Here is an 18061-nt window from a genome sequence, read left to right on the forward strand (position 1 = left end):
TTTTCCACTTGTGGGACAAATAAATGCAGATTTGCTGTGTGTGTGTGTGTGTGTGTGTGTGTAACATTGGCATTTGTTTACTCAGATCCAAGGTAGGCCAAACCTCTGTGTTACAACCTACATACAAAAGAAACACATTCACAATATATGGGTACACAAGTCTGTTTTATTTCAAAGTGTTTCAAACTTTACAGCGTTTGCAGACCCAGTGTTCATCATCCCTGCATTTGGCACAGGTTAATTTCTGACATGTTACACAGGTAAACCTGCTGCAATTCCTGTTGCAGCTCTCTTGCACCTGGCACTGCGTTGTCTTTACAGTCCCCGGCACAGCAGCTGCAGCAGCCTGCCTCTGTGCTAATATTTCTTGTGCTGCATGAATCGGCAACGAAGTTGCTGAGCTAGAAGACTCAGAAACAATCTTCTTTTGCCTGTCCACCCTGTACATGCCTTGTACAAAATGCAGGCATTCACTGCCACCAGGTCCAGCATATTGTAGAAAACCGCTACTGGCCACCTGCGTGTTGCTGATCTTACGGAATACATCCATGCCATTTGGTCCAACACGTCTACACCACACTGTAAAAGCAGAGAGAGAGAGTCATGAGTATATGTTTTTTTTTCCTATAGGCCTGTATAGCACACATCAGAAAACATTGTTGCACTGGTGTAAAATTGTACACACATTCACATACCTTCATGTGGTTATAGTCTGTTATCGTGTTGGGTTTCCTCTTTCTGCCGTCACCGATCGTCACGTCTTGGTGCATGGAACTTGGAACACACAGAGTCTTGTTTTTTTTAGGTGCATAAATTGTCAAGGAGACACTGCCACTTCTAAGCACTGAAGTGGAGAATACCTCTCGCTTTGCAGTATCTTTTGCAAGTTGAGGAAGTTCACGCCGGACTTTATTCACCGTGCCCAGTAACGTTGTTTTGCGCTGCAGCAGTCTGTGCGACAGTGACAGTGAAGTAAAGAAATTGTCCGTTGTGACATTTCTCCCATCATCCAAAAACGGCTCCATCAGTTTCATGACCATGTTCTCTGCCAGCCTCTCTCCCTTCTGACGACTGAGGTCCTTTCCCAAGTAAGGAGATGCACTGCAGACATATTTGGTGTCCAAATCCGTGGCCATCCAGAACTTGATCCCAAATTTGTCTGGCTTGGTTGCAATATACTGTGTGAATGGACAACGAACCTTGGCAAGCAAATCTTGCAGCTGGCAACAACGGCCGTGCATTCAGTATAGCTGTGACTTCCACAAGAAATGTGGTCAAAATCTCATGAGTAAGTTGAAGCATTTCTACCAGGCATTTCTGAAAGTTGTAACACAGAGGTTTTGCCTGCCTTGGATCTGAGCAACTCTGAGTGAGCAAATGCAAATGTGCCAGGCCTCAAGGATAATGGGTGGTTTGCACAACAAAAGCTGTAGGAGGAACAAGCTGACGACCTGTGAAAATCTCAGCAGGGGTGCTTAACACCTCGGGACTTGCACCAGAAAATAAAAAAGCCAGTAATTCTAGGGGGTGTTGGCTTTAGGGAAGTTACGCAAATTTGCGCAGGATAGTAAACCTAGTGTTAAAGTACTCAATTATAGTATTTGTGCCAAAGTTTAGTATTTCTGCCAAATCATATTATGTCTGCTAAATCATAGTGTCTGCCAAATCATAATATTTGTGCCTAAGCGCAGCATTTGTACCAAAACATAGTATTGCTGCTATATCATAGTATTTGAGCCAAATCATAGTATATGTCCTAAAACATAGTATTACTGCCAAATCATAGTATTTGTCCTAAAGCATAGTATTTCAACAAAATCACAGTATTTCTGCTATGTTATAGTATTTGTGCTTGTAGAAAAACCTGTGTTATTGTGAGCTACATTACCCAGCAGCCTCTGAGCAGTGAGGGAATTCATGGGATTCATAGATGGTCTTCCTTCGTTCCTGGGCTAACGATTGAGGAGAGAGCTGCTGGGAAGGGGAGCAAATAGCCCATCCTGTATTTGTTGGGGATGGTGTGTGTCACATAAACGTGAGTTAATGTTCCATGCTTAAGATGTTTACCCTGCTCCTTGTGTGTACTGGTTTTAGTTACCTTTAGCGTATGTGCTAGTTAGTGATAGCTATGGCAGCCCAGTTATTTTATTGTTTTGGGCTTGTTCCTGCTTTGTTTGTTCCCCCTGCAAATTTATGTGAATTTGTACACTGTAATATCGTTGTATTACGTAGTGGCTAAGTAGGAGGCTGACTGTTACTAAGTGCATCAGTGTACATAGGTCATCTGTTGTGTTGGAGTGCCCTCTTGTGGCGCCTTTTGGGTAGTGCCTTAGTAAACGTGAACACTGCAAAGAAGTGGTATCAGACTGGTTTGTAGTGGAGGAATTTTTTTGACAGTTTCTTTCATCTTTAATCCGTATTCATGTTGTAATGTAGTAACTTTTGTGGCACAAATACCACAATATGGCAGAAATACTATGTTTTGGCACAAATACTTTGATTTGGTATACTTTAGCTTCTTCACCCCTTTTCAGCAAAATTTTCATTTTTTTCATCCCTTTTCAGCACAAATTCCAGCTTTTTTGGCAGTTTTCAGAAAAAAAACTATTTCCAGCAGAAACTCTGCTGATTCACCTCTTTTCAGCGCAACGTTCTGCTTCTTTGCCTCTTTTCAGCAGAAACTCTGCTGATTCACCTCTTTTCAGCGCAACGTTTTGCTTCTTTGCCTCTTTTCTGCAGAAATTCTGCTGATTCACTTCTTTTCTGCAAAATTTTCATCCTTTTCGCCTCTTATCAGCACAATTCTCAGCAGCTTCTGATAATTTCAGCAGAATTGTCAGTCTATCCACCTCGATGTAAAGAGCTATGAAAATCGCAGTCAAAATACACCAAAGTCCGCTGATTCACCCAGTACAAGAATTATGCTGCTAGCCCTCCTAGTTTTTGAGTTACACGACGTTTTGTAACTCCAAAAAACGGCGCTTTTCGCCTCTCGCCGCAATCTATTTCTGATTGCTGATCTCTTTGTTCTTCAGCCGCCCGCCCCCTTCCCAGGTGGCGCAATCAGTAATGACACGGCTTTGCAGCTCAAAGGTCGTGGGTTCAATCCCACCTTGGTCAACATTTTTTTTTCACTACAAATTTATACACTATCACAGACCTGTAATTTATATTGCTAATTTTTTTCACTATAAATGAGTAGTGCAAAAACATACTATGTCTGCAACATCACAGTAAATCTGTTATGTTATAGTATTACTACTAAATCACAGTATTTCTGCCAATTCAAGGAGGCTGACTGTTACTAAGTGCATCAGTGTACATAGGTCATCTCTCGTGTTGGAGTGCCCTCTTGTGGCGCCTTTTGGGTAGTGCCTTAGTAAACGTGAACACTGCACAGTGGTATCAGACTGGTTTGTAGTGGAGGAATTTGTTGCCAGTTTCTTTCATCTTTAATCCGTATTCATGTTGTAATGTAGTAACTTTTGTTGCACATATACCACAATATGGCAGAAATACTATGTTTTGGCACAAATACTTTGATTTGGTATACTTTAGCTTCTTCACCCTTTTTCAGCAAAGGTTTCATTTTTTTCACCCCTTTTCAGCACAAATTCCAGGTTTTTTGGCTGTTTTCAGAAAAAAAAAACCTCTTTTCAGCAGAAACTCTGCTGATTCATCTCTTTTCAGCGCAAGTTTCTGCTTCTTTGCCTCTTTTTTGCAGAAATTCTGCTGATTCACCTCTTTTCCAGTTTGGCTCAATGAGTATCTGAAAAATTTCAGCCTGTTCTGCTCTTTCAGAAGAATTTCAGCTTTTCCACCTCTTTTCAACACTATTTCAGCATTTTCACCTGTTTCGAGTATACAGTTCTGCTTCTTCCCCTCTTTTCACAACAATTCAGCTTCTTCGGCCCCCCTGCATATTTTTTCTCTCATCATATCTCTTGTTGGAACAAGAACTGCTTTGGCTCAGTGAGATGAGCAAATGCAGCCAATTTAGCTGACCTAGATATACCAAGCCCAGACTCTTAACAGCCACTGCTCCCTTTAGGCTCTGTGTATGTGTGTGTGTATCAATATTTCTCCCATGTTAAAGTATTACTCCTCCATAATAGTATTTCTGCTAAATCAAAGTACTTCTACGACATCTTAGTACTTCTGCTCAATCATAGTAATTCTGGGTAATCATAGTATCTTGGCCAAATCATGGTATTTGTGCCAAATCATGGTTTTTGTGTCAAATCATGACATTTCTGATATGGTATAGTATTACTAGTAGGTGGAGGTATTTCTGTTATGTTATAGTATATGTGCTGAATATAGTATATCTGCCAAATCATAGTATTTATCCCAAATCATAGTATTTATGCAAAATTGCAGTATTTCTGCTAAAAAGCAGAAATAGTACGTTTTAGCAGAAATTTCTGTCAAAAGATATTATTTATGTTAAAACATAGTATTTCTGCTAAATCATAGTATTTGTGCCAAATCACAGTATTTGTACTAAGTCATAGTACTTGTGCCAAATCACAGTATTTGTACCCAATCACAGTATTTCTGCCATATCATTGTATTTGTGCCAAATCATGGTATTTTTTTGCCAAATCATGGTATTTGTGCCAAATCATGTTATTTGTGCCCAATTAAAATTTCTGTTACATTATAGTATTACTACTAAGGCATAGTATTTCTAACAAATCATAGAAATCATTCAAAATCATAGTATTACTGCAATTTCATAGTATTTGAGCAAAATCGTAGTATATGTGCAAAAACATACTATGTCTGCAAAATCCCAGTATATCTGTTATGTTATAGTATTACTACTAAGGCATAGTGTTTCTACCAAATCATTGTATTCCTTCTAAATCATAGTATTACTGCAATTTCATAGTATTTGAGCGAAATCGTATTATTCGGGCAAAAACATATTGTCTGTTATTTCTACCTAATCATAGTATTCCTTCAAAATCATAGTATTACTGCAATTTCGTAGTATATGAGCAAAATCGTAGTATTTGTGAAAATAATAATAATAATTTATATTGCTAACTTTTTTTCACTACAAATGACTAGTGCAAAAACATATTATGTCTGCAACATCACAGTATATCTGTTATGTTATAGTATTACTACTAAATCACAGTATTTCTGCCCATTCAAGGAGGCTGACTGTTACTAAGTGCATCAGTGTACATAGGTCATCTCTTGTGTTGGAGTGCCCTCTTGTGGCGCCTTTTGGGTAGTGCCTTAGTAAACGTGAACACTGCAAACAAGTGGTATCAGACTGGTTTGTAGTGGAGGAATTTGTTGCCAGTTTCTTTCATCTTTAATCCGTATTCATGTTGTAATGTAGTAGTACCACAATATGGAAGTTTTGGCACAAATACTTTGATTTGGTATACTTTAGCTTCTTCACCCCTTTTCAGGAAAATTTTCATTTTTTCACCCCTTTTCAACACAAATTCCAGCTTTTTCAGGCTGTTTTCAGAAAAAAAAACTCTTTTCAGCAGAAACTCTGCTCATTCATCTCTTTTCAGTGCAAGTTTCTGCTTCTTTGCCTCTTTTCTGCAGAAATTCTGCTGATTCACCTCTTTTCTGCAAAATTTTCAGCCTTTTCACCTCTTATCAGCACAATTTTCAGCAGCTTCTGCTCATTCCACCATAATTGTCAGTCTCTCCATCTCTTTCTTTGCCTGAGTGAGTTTGGCACAGTGAGATGAGTTGCTGCCTTTAGCCCACGAGGGCCATGTTCAAATCCTGCTTAGGACAACATTTTTCTTTCCACCACCATGCAACTTTTGCTACTTTTCATCTTTTTCAGCTTTTCAGCAGACAGCTTCAGCATTAAGGCATCCACACAGCATTTTCGCAGGAAATGCAATTTTTTCTAGTTCTGGTTGCTTCCGTACGTTTTTTGCCGTTTAACTACTTCCTCAGTTTTCAGCCGATTTTCTCAGTTCAAACTCTAAACTGTTCTGCTCTTTCTGCTAATGGTTGCTATGACTTTTGGTGTTTATTACTATTATACTTTTTAAAATATTACACTTTTTTCCTTTTTTTTGTCCCATTGAAATGAATGGAAATCTTCAGAAATTCTGCTAAAACTCGCTTGTTTTTGAAACGTAACTACTTCCTCATACTTTCACCCAGAAACTCCATTCAAACTTTAAAATGTTCTCAGATTATTGGGCTATTCCTGTATGATTCAGCTTTTTCAGATCTTCTACCGTTTTAATCTTATACCTCTTTAAGTTTTCAGTTGCAAAATTGTGATTTTTCAGAAAATACATGCGTTGTTATGGTTGCTATGCAATTAACTCAGAGTGTGCACTTGTCCTTTCTGAATTTTCTCTTCATGTCTGAACAACTTCTTGCTACTCGCTCAATTTCCACTCAACCCCCACAAATTATACATCAAAATGTACGTATTTTTGCTGGCTTTCAGAAAATGTCCCTATCATTGTTGTGGGATTTAAAGAGGTTTTGCAAATCTCCTCAGAGCAACACAAAGTCTTAAAGCTCTCCATAGAAAGTCAATGCAGAGTTTGTTCAAAATCAGCGCTGGATTTCTCTAATGAGAGGCATTTTCAAATCGTCATATCTCCTTAACAAAATAAAGTTGAGACATGACGCTTGTGCCAATATATCTTCAGACATCCCTGATGCTCACAATTCAAGAATTTGTTCCTCACCTATTACCGTTTGGCCATGAATTACACTTGTTTGAGGATAGGAAATTTGTCCCTCGCTCAGATTTCTTCAGATTTCAAACTCTGGAAATGAGGCACTTTTTTCTCTCGTCATATCTTTTTGATGGATTTCAACAGAGAACTGAAAATTTCCATGACTGTTCACCAAAGCCTGCTGTTTCTTACGGTGAAAGAATGATTTTGATGGTCCATATAGATTTAGAGTTACAAAATGTTGTTTGAGGGCAAGTCAAGGCAGTTTTACTTTGCCTCTACTCAGTTACAGTGTATTACAAGTCATATATCTTCAATAATTTATATTTTATCTCTGAATTATGAAGACCTGCAGATTCCCCCATCTCTTCTGAACAAAACGGTGTCAGAATGAGCGTTCCAGCCCCTACGGTTAAGAAATTATGGCCATTTGTTCGAGGGGAATCCTGAATGTGAGAAATACACTGAAGAAAACCCATAGCTCTCTCTGTGTCTCTGTGTGTAAGTGCTGATTACAGCAGGTGCAGCCAATTTAGCTGACCTAGATATGCCAAGCCCAGACTCTCAACAGCCCCTGTACACTTTGCTCTCTGTGTATGTGTGTGTGTATCAATATTTCTCCCATGTTAAAGTATTAGTCCTCCATAATAGTATTTGTGCTAAATCAAAGTACTTTTACTACATCTTAGTACTTCTGGTCAATCATAGTATTTCTGCTGAATCATAGTATTTTTGCCATATCATGGTATTTGTGATAAAGCATTGTATTTCCACAAAATAACAGTATTATGTACTGTTATATTATTACTGCTTATAGTATTTCTGCCAAATCATAATATAACTGCAAAATAAAGATTTTTAAGCCAAATCATAGTGTTTGTGCTAAATCCTAGTAATTCTGCTCAGTGATATAATTTCTGCTATGCTGTAGTGCTTTTTGCTAGATTATAGAATTTCTTCTAAATCAAAGTATTTCATGTAAATCATAGAGCGGTTTTTACAGTCATCTTACTGTTAAACCATAAATTACGTTTGTTTAAGGGTGGAAATCTGTCCTCCTCTTACTTTTCAAACTCTGAAAATGAAGCCGTTTCTTCTCTCATCATATCTCCGCGACGGAGGTACAAAGAGCTATGAAAATCGCAGTCCAAGTTCAGCAAAGTCTGCTGATTCACCCAGTACAAGAATCGTGCTTCTATCCCACCTAGTTTTGGAGTTACACGACGTTTTGTAACTCCAAAAATCTGCGTTTTACGCCTCTCACCGCGATCTAAATCTGACAGTTCATCTCCCCGTTTTCCAAGCTGCTGCTCTGTTTCCCAGTGGCGCAGTTGGTAATGACGCCGGTCGGCAGTCCAAAGATCACGGGTTCAATTCCACCTTCGTCAACATTTTTTTTTTCCCTAGAAATTAATACACTATCACAGACAAGTAATTCATATTCATCATTTATTACAATTCTGCAAAGTTTTATTATTTTAGCAGCTTTTCTAATATGGACCTCAGATTCTTCTTAACACTCCATGGCACAAATACTCTTCCCTTTAGGCTCTGTGTATCTGTGTGTGTATCAATATTTTTCCCATTTTAAAGTATTACTCCTCCATAATTGCATTTCTGTTAAATCAAAGTACTTTTACTACATCTTAGTACTTCTGCTCAATCATAGTATTTCTGCTAAATCATAGTATTTTTGCCATATCATGGTATTTGTGCCAAAACATTGTATTCGTACAAAGTCATAATATTTCTTCTAAATCATATTATTTCAATCAAATCTCAGGAGTTGTGCTAAAACACAGTATTATTACCAAATCATAGTATTTGTACCCAAACATATCTGTTCAACTTATTTAACTCTTCTCAACAGTCCAACACCTCTTCTTCACCCCGTTTCAGCAGAATTGAGTTTTTTCACCCCTTTTCAGCACAAATCCCAGCTTTTTCAGGTATTTTCAACAGAAATCTCTTTTATTTCTGATTGCTGATGTCTTTGTTTTTCAGCTGTACGCCCCCTTTCCAGGTGGCGCAATCAGTAATGACACGGCTCTGCAGCTCAAAGGGCGTGGGTTCAATCCCACCTTGGTCAACATTTTTTTTTCACTACAAATTTATACACTATCACAGACCTGTAATTTATATTGCTAATTTTTTTCACCACAAACGAGTAGTACAAAAACATACTATGTCTGCAACATCACAGTATATCTGTTATGTTATAGTATTACTACTAAATCACAGTATTTCTGCCAATTCAAGGAGGCTGACTGTTACTAAGTGCATCAGTGTACATAGGTCAACTCTTGTGTTGGAGTGCCCTCTTGTGGCGCCTTTTGGGTAGTGCCTTAGTAAACGTGAACACTGCAAAGAAGTGGTATCAGACTGGTTTGTAGTGGAGGAATTTGTTGCCAGTTTCTTTCATCTTTAATCCGTATTCATGTTGTAATGTAATAGTACCACAATATGGCAGAAACACTATGTTTTGGCACAAATACTTTGATTTGGTATACTTTAGCTTCTTCACCCCTTTTCAGCAAAATTTTCATTTTTTTTCACCCCTTTTCAGCACAAATTCCAGCTTTTTTGGCTGTTTTCAGAAAAAAAAAACTCTTTTCAGCAGAAACTCTGCTGATTCATCTCTTTTCAGCGCAAGTTTCTACTTCTTTGCCTCTTTTCTGCAGAAATTCTGCTGATTCACCTCTTTTCCAGTTTCGCTCAATGAGTATCTGAAAATTTTCAGCCTGTTCTGCTCTTTCAGAAGAATTTCAGCTTTTCCACCTCTTTTCAACGTTATTTCAGCATTTTCACCTGTTTCGAGCATACAGTTCTGCTTCTTCCCCTCTTTTCACAACAATTCAGCTTCTTCGGCCCCCCCTGCATATTTTTTCTCTCATCATATCTCTTGTTGGAAAAAGAACTGCTTTGGCTCAGTGAGATGAGCAGCTACTGTGATTGCTTCTCTCCGTCTTTTCTGCAGAAAGTATTACTCCTCCATAATAGTATTTCTGTTAAATCAAAGTACTTCTACTACATCTTAGTACTCCTGCTCAATCAAAGTATTTCTGCCAAGTCATGATATTTGTGCAAAGTTGTGGTATTTGTGCCAAATTAAAATTTCTGTTATGTTATAGTATTACTATTAAGGCATAGTATGTCTACCACATCATAGTATTCCTTCAAAAACATAGTATTACTGCAATTTCATAGTATTTGAACGAAATCGTAGTATTTGTGTTAAAACATACCATGTCTGCAAAATCACAGTATATCTGTTATGTTATAGTATTACTACTAAGGCATAGTATTTCTACCAAATCATAGTATTCCTTCAAAATCATAGTATTACTGCAATTTCATAGTATTTGAGCGAAATCGTAGTATTCGTGCAAAAACATACCATGTCTGCAAAATCACATTATATCTGTTATGTTATAGTATTACTACTAAGGCATAGTATTTCTACCAAATCATAGTATTTTTGCAGAAACATTGTACTACTGGTAAATCATAGTATTTCTACTAAATAATAGTATTTCTGCCGAATCATAGTATTTGTTTCAAATCATAGCATTCGAACCAAATTATAGAATCATAGTATTTGTGCCAAAACATTGTATTTGTACAAAGTCATAATATTTTTTCTAAATCATAGTATTTCACCCAAATCACAGTAGTTGTGCTAAAACCCAGTATTAATGCCAAATCATCGTATTTGTACCCAAACATATCAGTTCAACTTATTTAACTCTTCTCAACAGCCCAACACCTCTTCTTCACCCCGTTTCAGCAGAATTGTGAGTTTTTTCACCCCTTTTCAGCACAAATCCCAGCTTTTTCAGGTGTTTTCAACAGAAATCTCTTTTTTAGCAGACATTCTGCTGATTCACCTGTTTCAGTGCAACGTTCTACTTCTTTACCTCTTTTCAGTAGAAATTCTGCTGATTCACCTATTTTAAGCAGAATTTTCAGCCTTTCACCTCTTATCAATACAAATCTCAGTATCTTCTACTCATTTCAGAAGGAACCTTTTCACCTCTTTTCAGTACAAATTTGAACTTCTGTACCCCTTTAAAGCAGAATTTGGCCTTTTCACCTCTTTTCAGCAAAAGATTCTGCTTCTTCACTTGTTTTCAGCATAATTTTTCAGTTTCTTTACTGCCATACAATCTTTGCAGCTTTTCAACTTTTTCAGTCATTTTCAGCAGACAGCTTCAGCGTTCCGGCATCCACACAGCATTTTCGCAGGAAATGCAAATTTTTTCTAGTTGTGTGGATGCCTCATGGCATCCACACTATTGTTTTCCTGTTTCTCTTTATTCTTTATCTTTATTATTCCTCTAGTTGCTCCGTTCTTTGCCGATTAACTACTCCCTCAGTTTTCAGCCGATTTTCTCAGTTCAAACTTTAAAAAATTCTGCTCTTTCTGCTAATGTGTGCTATGACTTTTGGTGCTCATAACTTCTATACTTTTTGAGATATTGAATATTTTTTGCAATATTTTTGCCCATTGAAATGAATGGAACACATTATCAATGCGGTCACTTGTTTCTGCTCACTGGGCTGAGCTGTGTTTTAGCTCAGTGAGATGAGCAGCCGTTCTCAGACTGGGAGGCCTGGGTTCAAATCCCGCTTATGGCAACATTTCTTTCAGTTAACAATTAAACTTTTTTAACTCTTTTTAACTCAATTTCAGCTTTTTCACCCCTTTTCAGCACAAATCCCAGCTTTTTCAACTATTTTCAGCAAAAACATCTTTTCAGCAGAATTCTGAAAAGAATTCTGCACAACTCTTTTCAGCAGAAATTCTGCTGATTGAACTCTTTTCAGCACAATTTGCACCTCTTTTCAGCCCAAATTCTGCTTATTCACCTCTTCTGCAAAATTTTCAGCCTTTTCACCTCTTATCAGCACAAATCTCAGCTGTTTTCAGAAAATACACTTTTGAGCAGAAATTCTGCTGATTCATCTCTTTTCACCGCAACTTTCTGCTTCTTTATCTCTTTTCAGCAGAAATTCTGCTGATTCACCTCTTTTCTGCAAAACTTTCAGCCTTTTCTCCTCTTATCAGCACAATTCTCAGCAGCTTCTTCTCATTCCAGCAGAATTGTCCGTCGCTCCACCTTTTCTTTGTGAGATTGAGTTTGGGTCAGTGAGATGAGTAGCTGCCTTGAGCCCAGGAGGGCCAAGTTGGAATCCTGCTCAGGGCAATGTTTTTTTTTCACCACCATACAACTTTTTGCAACTTTTCATCTTTTTCAGCTTTTCAGCAGACAGCTTCAGCGTTAAGGCATCCACACAGCATTTTCGCAGGAAATGCAAATTTTTCTAGTTGTGTGGATGCTTTAGGCATCCACACTATTGAGTTCCTGTTTCTCTTTATTCTTTATTATTGTGTGGATGCCCTCAAAGGGCTTCCACACTATTGAGTTCCTGTTTCTCTTTATTCTTTATCCTTTCTTTATTCTTCAAGTTCTGTTGTTCTGACAACAGAACGATGTCAGAATGAGCGTTGTAGCCCCTACGGTTAGGAAATTATGGCCATTTGTTCGAGGGGAATCCTGAATGTGAGAAATACACTGCAGAAAACTTATACCTCTCTGTGTGTCTGTGTGTGTAAGGGCTGATTACAGCAGGTGCAGCCAATTTAGCTGACCTAGATATACCAAGCCCAGAGTCTTAACAGCCACTGCTCCCTTTAGGCTCTGTGTATATGTATGTTTGTGTGTCTGTATCAATATTTCTCCCATGTTAAAGTATTACTCCTCCATAATAGTATTTCTGTTGAATCAAAGTGGAGAAGTTTTTACAGTCATCTTACTGTTGAGCCATAAATTACGTTTGTTTGGGGGTGGAAATCTGTCCTCCTCTCACTTTTCAAACTCTGAAAATGAAGCCGTTTCTTCTCTCGTCATATCTCCGCGACGGAGGTACAAAGAGCAATGAAAATCGCAGTCAAAGTACACCAAAGTCCGCTGATTCACCCAGTTGAAGAATGATGCTTCTATTCCACCTAGTGTTTGAGTTACACGATGTTTTGTAACTCCAAAAAACGGCGTCTTTCGCCTCTCACCGCGATCTAAATCTGACAGGTCATTTGCCTGTTTTCCAAGCGGCTGCCATCTTCTTTCCCAGTGGCGCAGTTGGTAATGACGCCGGTCAGCAGCCCAAACATCGCGGGTTCAATCCCACCTTGGTCGACATTTCTTTTTCACTACAAATTTATACACTATCACAGACCTGTAATTTATATTGCTAATTTTTTTTTTAGGTGCATAAATTGTCAAGGAGACACTGCCACTTCTAAGCACTGAAGTGGAGAATACCTCTCGCTTTGCAGTATCTTTTGCAAGTTGAGGAAGTTCACGCCGGACTTTATTCACCGTGCCCAGTAACGTTGTTTTGCGCTGCAGCAGTCTGTGCAACAGTGACAGTGAAGTAAAGAAATTGTCCGTTGTGACATTTCTCCCATCATCCAAAAATGGCCCCATCAGTTTCATGACAACGTTCTCTGCCAGCCTCTCTCCCTTCTGACGACTGGGGTCCTTTCCCAAGTAAGGAGATGCACTGCAGACATATTTGGTGTCCAAATCCGTGGCCATCCAGAACTTGATCCCAAATTTGTCTGGCTTGGTTGCAATATACTGTGTGAATGGACAACGAACCTTGGTAGGGAACAGCTGTTCCCTACCAAGGTTCGTTGGTAGCTGGCAACAACGGTCGTGCATTCAGTATAGCTGTGACTACCGCAAGAAATGTGGTCAAAATCTCATGAGTAAGTTGAAGCATTTCTACCAGGCATTTCTGAAAGTTGTAACACAGAGGTTTGGCCTGCCTTGGATCTGAGCAACTCTGAGTGACCAAATGCAAATGTGCCAGGCCTCAAGGATAATGGGTGGTTTGCACAACAAAAGCTGTAGGAGAAACAAGCTGACGACCTGTGAAAATCTCAGCAGGGGTGCTTAACACCTCGGGACTTGCACCAGAAAATAAAAAAGCCAGTAATTCTAGGGTGTTTTGGGTTTAGGGAAGTTACGCAAATTTGCGCAGGATAGTAAACCTAGTGCTAATGTACACCATCATATTGAAAACAAGAACAAGTTCCCAGTGATGATTTCTGTCATGATCTATGTGCAGGGATGCAGGACAGGACCCAAATGCAGACTCTTACGCAGAGGCAAAACCTAAACTCAAAAAGCAGCTTTATTGCTGGGCACTAGTAAAAACGTAGCTAAACTTAAAGATACAAAATAGGCTTGGTAGGCAGACCACACAGACGGTTATGAGGGAGATTGCGGCGGTGGACAGAAGAAAACAAAAGGCTTAAATACACAGGAAATTACAAGGGAATGAGAACACATGAGGAACACAGCTGACACAAATAACCATAACAAGACAGGGGAAACAAAACTAAACATAACACATGAGATGAGATACCCTCAGAGTCCCGTGACTACAAAAGTAAAACAGGAAGTAAAGGGAACACGCACAGTGATGCAGACAGCCAAAGAACATGGGAAACATGAATAACATGACAGGCAGGGAGGAACAGAATGAAACATGAGGGAAGCAAGACACACAAACTCACAAAGATAATCACAGCCACACAGATGGGGGAGACACGAGGGAGATCCAGTAATCAAAAAGCTAAACAGAATGACCTAGGTAATAATAAATCCTTAACATAACAAAGTGGACTTAAATATAAATCACAATACAAAATGACATCAAAACACAAGAAACTCAAAAAGCCTGGTGTCAAATGACCCAGGATGGTGACAATTTCACAAATACATTTGTATGTCTTTTGAAGTCTGCAAGTGAAATCAATTGAGAGAAATACTTAAATCTTTCTGCAATGTATTCCATGAAGATGGAGCAGGAAAGGAGAATGCCTTCTTCCCAAGCTCTTGAGACAGCAGCCTAAATTGTTTGTGCAAAATGTACTCTGTACATGTACTCTACACATGTACTCGGATAAATAAGAGGGCAATAAACCAGATATAGATGTATAGACAAAATGATTCCAATAAACGATCCTGTGTAAAACCAATGACGACCAGTCAACTGGAGAATATAGAGTACAGTGGTGTGTTAAAGGTTTAGAGCCAGTTATAAATCTTAATGCCCCATGATAGACAGAATCCAACAGATAAAGAGAATGAGCAGAGGCATTCGTATAAATTATGTCACCGTAATCCGGGATGGGTAAAAAAGTGGCAGCAGCAAGCCTTTTCCTTGCTGTGAAAGAAAAACATGATCTGTTCCTGAAAAGAAGTCCAACTTCAGCCTCAGTTTCTTTAATAGGTGGTCAATGTGTGCTTAAAGGAAATATTTTCTTCAATCACATTACCTAGGTATTTGTATGAGGCCACAGTTTGAATAGATATGTCTTGAGCAGAAACAAGAGAAGGAAGGACTGCCAGCACCCTCTTTATGTTTGAGACGAAATGACTTTGTTTTTTTCTACATTTTAAACCAGTCTGAGCTGACCCAGCTGAGACTGAATACTATCAAAAGCTAGCTGATATTGTATGAAAACCATGTCGATGGTATGACCACAACAATAAATAATTATATCGTCTGCATAAAAATGAAGTGATTCATCTAGATTTTGTCCCACACCGTTGAGTAAATAGTGTAGGCCCCAGGACAGAACCCTGCGGCACTCCATTAGTGACATTTAAAAAGCTGGAAAAGAGACCATTGAGCTGGTTACGGTCCGAAAAATAATTAGAGAACGAGTCAGCTGCTTGGTCTGAAATGTCTATTTCCAGTCATCTCTAACATAAAATGCCATGGTCAAAAGTGTCAAGGGCTTTTGATAGATCAATGAAAAGAGCTGCATCGTAGTTCTTTGCGTCCAGGGCTTCCCATACATCATTGAGATCTTTTAGGGAAATAGTTACACTTGCTGTGCAGTTTTCTAAAAACCAAACTGCAAAAGACAAAACAGTGTTTTTATCCAGATAACTTTTAATTTGATTATTTACCAGCGTTTCAAGACCTTTAGCTAAGACACAGAGTTTGGAGGTTTTATTTAGTTTAATTATTAAGCATTGAAGAATCACCACTTTCAGTAGGAGGAGTACAAAGGCACACTTCAACATCTCTGGTAAAGTGTTCTGTTGTATAGAAAGATTAAAAATATAAGACACTGGCTCACCTATGATATTTACAGCCAGGCCAAAAAAAGAAAGGAGAAAGATTGATGAGCCTCGACACCGGTCCTAGCAAAGACTTACATACCTCTTCTACCATGAATGATTCGATGAAATGTTGTGGTTTGTGATCACATGCCGCCTGTTTTGATGTGTGGCTCCTCCCATTGGTGTGTGTATTTTTATCTTCTTGCTCCAGGGTGAAACAGGCTGGACTGCTATTTGGCTGAATCAACAAGCTCCTGAAGTCCGGATTGGATAACTGAATGGACAGCAGCATCTTAACCTCCAGCTGACAATCACCTATTCTCTTCTTCTCTTCTCTGTAACTTCTACTCACTGTTTATATTGAGCACGGCAGCAGCCCAGTAGGAGTGAGAAGCCCTTTTTATTTGTTGGTCAGAGCTTAGGTTAGAGATTTTTCTTTTCTTTGCTTTTAATATCTGGGCGATCGTGGCTCAAGAGTTGGGAGTTCGCCTTGTAATCGGAAGGTTGCCGGTTCGAGCCCCGGCTTGGACAGTCTCGGTCGTTGTGTCCTTGGGCAAGACACTTCACCCGTTGCCTACTGGTGGTGGTCAGAGGGCCCGGTGGCGCCAGTGTCCGGCAGCCTCGCCTCTGTCAGTGCGCCCCAGGGTGGCTGTGGCTACAATGTAGCTTGCCATCACCAGTGTGTGAATGTGTGCGTGAATGGGTGGATGACTGGATATGTAAAGCGCTTTGGGGTCCTTAGGGACTAGTAAAGCGCTATATAAATACAGGCCATTTAATATCTGATACAGAAGAAAAGGAAAAACTAGAAACCGTTTTATTTGTTATGTTGGGCACTGCTCACATCCAAAGAGAATAAACTGCTGCTTAGCACCTTTAATTGCTTTGCTGCTGGCCTTTCTTGGGAGTGATTGGAATGGGGAGTTGCACCTGCATGTTGGGTCCTGGTTATCACTAGGCCAGGTCGTAACAGGTGTAAAGGACAAATTATTAGTAACTGGGCTGGAACTACTAGCAGGGTGGTATCCTGCTCCTCACATACAAGGTTTTAAATAATCAGGCCCCATCTTATCTTAATGACCTTGTAGTACCATATCACCCTATTAGAGCACTTCACTCTCGCACTGCAGGCCTACTTGTTGTTCCTAGTGTATTTAAAAGTAGAATGGGAGGGAGAGCCTTCAGTTTTCAGGCCCCTCTTCTGTGGAACCAGCTTCCAGTTTGGATTTGGGAGACAGACACTATCTCTACTTTTAAGATTAGGCTTAAAACTTTCCTTTTTGGCAAAGCATATAGTTAGGGCTGGACCAGGTGACCCTGAATCCTCCCTTAGTTATGCTGCAATAGACGTAGGCTGCCGGGGATTCCCATGATGCATTGAGTTTTTCCTTTTCAGTCACCTTTCTCACTCACTATGTGTTAATAGACCTCTCTGCATTGAATCATATCTGTTATTAATCTCTGTCTCTCTTCCACAGCATGTCTTTATCCTGTTTTCCTTCTCCCACCCCAACCGGTCGCAGCAGATGGCCCCGCCCCTCCCTGAGCCTGGTTCTGCCGGAGGTTTCTTCCTGTTAAAAGGGAGTTTTTCCTTCCCACTGTCGCCAAAGTGCTTGCTCATAGGGGGTCATATGATTGTTGGGCTTTTCTCTGTATCTACTGTATAATATAAAGCGCCTTGAGGCGACTTTTGTTGTGATTTGGCGCTATATATATGAAATTGAATTGAATTGAATTATGCAAGAAGTTTATCATCAGATACTGTGCGAAACAAAGAACAAGAAGGAACAACGTGTTTGTTTAAACAATTGAGCATTTCAGCTTTGTCTGACACATATCTATGCTAAAGAGAATTTCTGCAACTGCAACATCAAGGGGCAGGCGGGGGGGCTTGGGGTTCGGGGGTGCTTCGTCTCCGTGATGGGGCTCTGGCTGGGCCTTGGGGGCTTCGGTCCTCGTCGGTGTGTCACCGAGGTTGTGGGCGGGTGGGCGCACAGGGGCTCAGCCGCTGACTACTCTGTGTATCGGAGTGTATAAAGTGCTGCACTGACAACTCTGTCTCCACCAAAGAGGTGCGCTGCTACCCAAATAACAAACCTTGGGTTACAAGCAGTGTTGGGCAAGTTACTTTGAAAAAGTAATTCAATTATAGTTACTAGTTACTTCTTCAAAAAAGTAACTGAGTTAGTAACTGAGTTACAATATCCTAAAAGTAATTAATTACTTGAA

At 39.5% G+C, this 18061-nt stretch overlaps 1 long non-coding RNA gene across 1 annotated transcript; it reads right to left on the bottom strand.

The window, feature by feature from the left end:
• Positions 1-536: 536 nt before the first annotated feature.
• Positions 537-1031, bottom strand: LOC134642812 (uncharacterized). The gene is made up of 3 exons (XR_010096325.2): positions 861-1031; positions 696-774; positions 537-579 (listed from the first exon to the last, which is right to left on the bottom strand). It is a non-coding gene; the product is annotated as an uncharacterized LOC134642812 (long non-coding RNA).
• Positions 1032-18061: the final 17030 nt, after the last annotated feature.

This window comes from Pelmatolapia mariae, linkage group LG15 (assembly GCF_036321145.2).
Source record: "Pelmatolapia mariae isolate MD_Pm_ZW linkage group LG15, Pm_UMD_F_2, whole genome shotgun sequence".
Lineage (NCBI taxonomy): Eukaryota > Metazoa > Chordata > Actinopteri > Cichliformes > Cichlidae > Pelmatolapia > Pelmatolapia mariae.